We start from the raw sequence: 6000 nt of genomic DNA on the forward strand, positions 1-6000 counted from the left end.
TGACTTTAAAAATGTACTCCATTTTATATTTGTATTTGATTTAGAAAGATATTTAGGCAAAGATTTTACTACATCTTTGGGTCATGCTGGCACTCTGGGAAGATATCTATCCCACCGTGGCAGGATACCCCAGGACAAAGGCTGGGGGTGGGGGAGTTCATGGATCCAAGTTCAAGGACAGTGTAAAAAAAAACTGAGCAAAGTACGTTGTTCAAAAGTCATCGATATTAAAAGTTCTGTTCTCATAAATCGTGTTCTTTATAGGCAAGCAGCATTATTTTCCCATAAGATAGTTAAAGCCTGTGTTGGGGACACATCGAGGAGGACATATGGTAGTTTGCACAAAACCTCCATGGGGCCAGCTGTGTCTGCTTGTGTAACAGAGTCTGACAATTAAAAAACTAAAAAAATGTGTCATCATTCGCCCATGATACTACAGTACAAAGTTCAAGATATTCCAAATAAAGGGACCAAAAGCCCTGGGCAAGAAGAAATTAACTGTGACCCTAATTACATCTTCATTCTCTGCTAAGTTCGTTCTTGCTCTACACCCAGGCTTGCCACACGAAACTTGCCTGGGTATGCTGTTTTTGCCAAGAGAAGTGTGAAGGACTTTTCCAAACTCTGGACGGAAATCTTATCAAAACGGTCACCCTCGTGCTTTATGTCCCTCGAAAGGATGGTCCTGGTGGCTTCTCAGACACAAGCGGCAAGGGGAAGACCAGCTAGCACACCTGGCCAGTTTGTGCTCCCCACCAAACACATGCCGTGCCTGACCGCAGGAGCACAGCTGGAATGACTAACAGAAGAAGGTCTGAAGGCTCACTTCAGACCTGGACGCAGCTATAGGACAGAAACTAATCAGTGCATCGATGCGGTTGTGCGTCTGTGGAATCCGCTTGGCCCTTCCTTCTCTGGCCCGCAGTGGCTAGTTCCGCTGCTTTTGTGGGCCTGGAGCAGGGCAGGCTGCGCCCAGCCAGGGTCCGCAACGCAGGTGGATGTCTGTGTGACGCGGTCACGAAGACTGACCGAGAAGACCCCTCCCCAGAGGGAAATGAACAATAGTCATCACAAGCTGTTCGGAATCCAGGCAGCCCTGGGAGCCAACAACTACACCTCCCAATGGTCCCGCAACTGTAAAAGGAAGTTAGCCACTTGCCACCGCTGATATAAGATCACCGAGAAATCCTACACCCACGGAGCCCGTCTATCAGCTATGGGGGAAGAGAACTGATGGTCGCCAGAAGACAGTGTGATTCCAGGTTAATGCTGTGCCCTGAGGAGTCCCTACAGTTGAATATTGGCTATGAAGCCGCCAGTTTCTCTGTCCCTGATTGGCTGTCCTATGGAAGGTCTGCTCACCCAATGTCTATTTCAGGGCAATGAACACAGCAGCAGAAAATCCAGGAGCGAAGACATAAGAGATTCCATTTTCCCACACAGCCAGCCAAGGAAGAGGATTTCCAATTCATGAGTCTCACTAATAAGATGTAAAAATGATGTATCACCCCACTTCAAAGCAAATAAACACAAGTAATGAAAGGGCTACAAGTACAAAATTCTGGTGTTCTGCATCCTCATCGGACAGCAGCACAATAAACAAAGTTGTTCGTGAATGAAGGACTTCAGAGGGAAGCCTCTTCTCTGTCATCGGATTTAGGAATCTCCCACGAAAGATACCAGCTGCCAGAACGCTCAGCCGATGGGGCAACTGTTCTCAGTGAGATTTCTTTCGGAGCCTTGGTCTTGTCCCACTGGTTTCACTCATCCCACTCCCAGACCCAGGAGCCTGAGAATGGGGGGAAATGCTCCTTCCTAGTTCAGAGAGGGCCACCCCGAGCCCTCAAGAGGGACACTGCTTTCCTACAATTTCATAATAAGCTGAGAAATAAACCCAGGCTTCCTGACTTTGTAGCTGACTTACCTCAAGCGCCAAATGGCCAATTACTAAATATTTAGACAGGGATTTCTGATAGCAGGTGTATAGAAGTGATAAGCTCGGGATGAAGACAGAGCCAAGATGAACGCTTGGGAGGACAGCTGATAGTCCAGGAGCAGCACTGAGAAACAGAGCCACCGTGGCCCAGGAAGGAGGCGGCTGGGTCAGGTCCTGGTTCCGCCAGTCACGGGCTGTGCCATCTGGACAGCTTATCTCTGTGCCGGTTTACTCAGACTTAAAATGAATTCAGGACACATCTCACTTTTTTAGTGGGGCATCATAATAATCAAATGACATAGTGGATAGAAGCACTGTTTGGAAGGAATAAAATATGACATGAACATAGACTATAAAAACCAACAGAACTCAGATCAACTTTACAAAGACCTTTGGGGGGAAAACAGGGAAATTTCTGCATATGGGTTGGGTATGAGATGAGAGTAAGGAATCATGGCTAATTTTCTTAGGTGTAATAACAGCATCATGGTTATTTAATATTTTTCAAGATCATGCTGAAATAAATACATAGGAATGGAATGATGATCAAATCTGAAATCTGGCATTTGCTTTAAAATACTTCAATGAGAAAAGAAAAAGCAAAGGAATAGTTAGAAGCAACTGTGGCAAAATATTGAGAACAAGAAGCTGGGTGAGAAGCTATGGGGGCCTTCGCTCTACTTGTGTGCATATTTGAAAGTTTTCAGAATCTAATTTTAAAATACACATTGCAGAACCTGGTGGGGGGGACATCACAAAGCTTCACTGATGGTCATCCCCAGAGCACAGAAAATCTGTTTCCCTCCCAAGAAAGACCCTTCCACACTGGTCATCCAGAGGTCAGAAAGAACAAGGACATGGCAAAAGGCCAGGAGAAGCAAGGCCAGGAACCCAGCTGGAGAGGAGACAGACAGAAGCCTCTTTGCAGAATTTTCCTGTCTGCCATGCATCAAAATGTCAGCCAACCTGTAATGTCAAGTGCATACTTTGTCTTCAGACCTAAGTTTCATACTGTCTTTAGACCAAGTCACTTTTTAACACAAAGTCACAGGGAGACAAACAGATTCGTGCATATGCACACCACTGAGACTGCAGCTTTTGGGGCCCCCAAAGCCCCAGGGGTCCATGAGGGCATGCACTTTGCCATGGATTTGATGGTCCTTCCCCAGGGCAGATACTAGGGACCAGGAAGGAGAACAGGACAAAAGGGAGAGGGAAATGAATGATTTAGGTGAGGCAGGGTCCAGTGAGTCCGTCATTCATCTGGGCAGTGACCAGGGAAATGAAGGGTTCGCCCTCCTCTTAAGCCCCATCCCTGACCATTTTAAGTACAGAATACACCATAAATAACTAAATAATTCCAGGAAGGGTAACAAATGGGCTTTGGGGATTCCTGGACAGACAAGCTCGCGGTGGCATAAGGAAGGAGCTGGGTTAAGGGAAGGGGGTTGGAGGCCCCACATTGACCAACTCAGGGGCCTTGAGCTTCGTGCTTTTCCTCCTCTTCGAAAATTAGCAATTAGACTGATTTTAAGAACCCCGCAGTTCAAAGATTTTAGGGGGCGAAGTTAATTGGGAGCATGTTTCTGATTTCATGCACATCGTTCTTCTCACCTGGACCTGAGGTTTCCAAGTAAACTGAATAGTTCAGTGCCCCCCCGTCCCCACCCGGCCAGTTCCGCCGCGTCCTCTCACCCCACCCGTGCTGTTTTTTGGGTGGTCTTTGCTTCTTCCTTCCAATCATTTCTATTCTGGCGCTGATTTATGGCGACACCTCCAGCAGGCTGCTACGTTAGAAAGCTCCCAAATTTGGGCTTGGGGGGAGGGTGTGCAGAGCGCAGTGGCCAACGCGCCTGCGTAAAATCTGCAGGCACTGAAGACCGCGGGATATGGAGGTCTGCGTACTAGCCTAGTCTACGTACTAGACTAAGATTTGCTCTACCCCCTGGGACGACCCTGCTTGCACGATTCGCCGGGTAGCCTGTGCCGGTTCTTTCCTACTCCAGGGCCTGTCTGTGATAACGGCGGGAAAGGTTCCCCGGTCCCCGGCCGAGCCAAGGCGACTTGGGAGGGCATCCCTTGCGTGCAGATCGCGCCTGTCCTCGCACAGGACTCAGGACGCTCGGGCGCTCAGCCCAGCCTCTCTAGGAGGCTGGGGAGAAAGCCCAATTCCTAGGCAGTGGGCACCAGAGCACCCAGGCGCAGTCCCAATGGCCCCCACCCACTCTGCCCTAGCCAGCCCAGTGCGCTCCGTATCTCCAAAGCCGCTGCACCGGGGACACCCCAGGGCGCCCCCTGCTCCCCGCGCGCGCGCTCCACCTCCTCAAAAGTCATTAACTCCGAGTATCCCTGTCCCCACGCCGCACACTCCTGGGTACCTAGAGCGCAAGAGCCTCGACTAGCTCGTCCTGCCAGGTTGCGGGCGTCCCGCAGCAAGCAAGGAACCGAGCGCCCTGCTCTCCCGGGCGCGCCCGCTGCATCGCCCAGTCCGGCTCAGGAGAGGTGGGGCTGGGCGGGTCCGCCCGAGTCCGAAAGGGCACCCCGTTAGCCTGCGGGTCCTAGCATCTCTCCGAGCAAGAGCCTTCGCTCGGAGGGCCCGCCGCGCAGGCTCCGGGGGATCCGGACCACCGCCAAGGGGCAGCTCCGCAGGGAGTGGAGCCCGGAGATTCCACCCGGATGCTCCCGCTTCCTTGCCTACCGCGTTGGGGAGGGCAGGGGCGACGAGCGCTCTTACTTGGCAGCCGGGGCCGACACTTCCCACGGTAGCCCCTCTCCGTGCCGGTCGCCGCCGACCCCCTTTCCCGAGCAGAGGGGGCGAGCCGACTTCTCAGGCCGCTGGAGAAAGCGGGCTGCAAGTTGCGGACGCCGCGGACTGGAGTCGCTCCTTTACGCTTTTCCCGGTACTTTTAACGCGAGTCGGAAGGCAAACCCCTCCCCGGGCCCGGGCCCACCCCTTTCCCGGGAGGCGGCCGCCACCGCAGGCCCGGCCTCCAGCCCCTTTTGTTGTAATTCGAGAGCGGAGCGGGCGGCGGGGGGGAGGCTGCGCGCCGGAGGGGCAGCCCTTCCCAGGCTCCTCGCGCCCAGGTTTCCGGAGCCCGAGATGCTAGGGAGGGGACCTTTCCTCTGGGGAGATTCCTCTACCCACCGCTACTCTCAATAGCTCCTGGAATTTAACTCTTCGATACCCTTATGCACCAGCATTAGGGTCCACGCCTGACAGGTCTTGGTCTCCAGAGAACTCGACGCTGCCCCGCGCATAATAGATGCTCAGTAAAAACTCATCAGTGAAGGAGATCAGAAACTTTCATCCATCTCGCCTGGCTTTCTCCTCTATGAGGAAAGCAGATTCTGAACTTGAAAACAAATAGCCCCCTTTTCTTCCAGCGGGTCAGGTCTACGGCCTTTGACAAGCCTCCCTCTCCAAGGATTGGTTTTCTCCTTTGTAATTCAAGGCTTTGAATTCAGTGACCTCTATGGTCCTTCCCTGCTTGGCAGGGCCAGGATTCACACTCCTTGTGCTCAGGGAACAGAACAAGATGCAGCTAACGGGTGCGTTTGGGAAGAGGGACACCTCATTACCAGCTCAGAAGCTCACACAGGGGGCAAAGTAAAGGGCGCCTTCTGAGTTGGAGGATTCTGTGCCGATTCCCAGGGTTCCTTACGCAAGAGCAAGGCAGGAGGCAGCCAGCTGGAAAACAAGGCCCCAGTCTGAGGGCCTCTGGGTGGGCAGTATCCAGAAGCGGACTGTCAACAGATGTCTGCTACATGAAAGGGGGCGACCCTCCTCCCGCTCCTTCCTTAGTCCCCTCCACCCAACCACTCCCTCCCTAGCAAATCCATAGCACCAGCAGCGACAGGTGGCGACTCCCAGACTCACCTTCAGCTCAGACCTCTCTCTTCACTGTGGATTCGTAAACCCATTGGCCTCCGGCACATCCTCCCTTGGCCCTCTAGATGTTTCCTGTGGCCACAGCTGGCTTAGCATGCTACACCAAACTTGGTCCCTAACTCACAGCCCATCCCAACCCCTGTGAGCTCTGCCAGGCAGAAAAGGGGGCTCCTCC

General features: G+C 52.7%; 1 protein-coding gene across 3 annotated transcripts in view; it reads right to left on the minus strand.

Moving 5' to 3' along the window:
* Nucleotides 1-4839, minus strand: part of LOXL2 (lysyl oxidase like 2) — an 87956-nt gene extending 83117 nt beyond the window's left edge. For 2 of the 3 annotated variants that reach the window (XM_047717360.1, XM_047717359.1), the window contains exon 1: nt 4671-4839. The gene's annotated coding sequence lies outside the window, so the exon portion shown is untranslated. The remainder of the gene's footprint in view (nt 1-4670) is intronic. The other variant, XM_047717361.1, reaches the window with a different exon arrangement.
* Between the last annotated feature and the right edge of the window lie 1161 nt (nt 4840-6000).

The sequence above is a fragment of the Lutra lutra genome, chromosome 2 (genome assembly GCF_902655055.1).
Source record: "Lutra lutra chromosome 2, mLutLut1.2, whole genome shotgun sequence".
Classification (NCBI taxonomy): domain Eukaryota; kingdom Metazoa; phylum Chordata; class Mammalia; order Carnivora; family Mustelidae; genus Lutra; species Lutra lutra.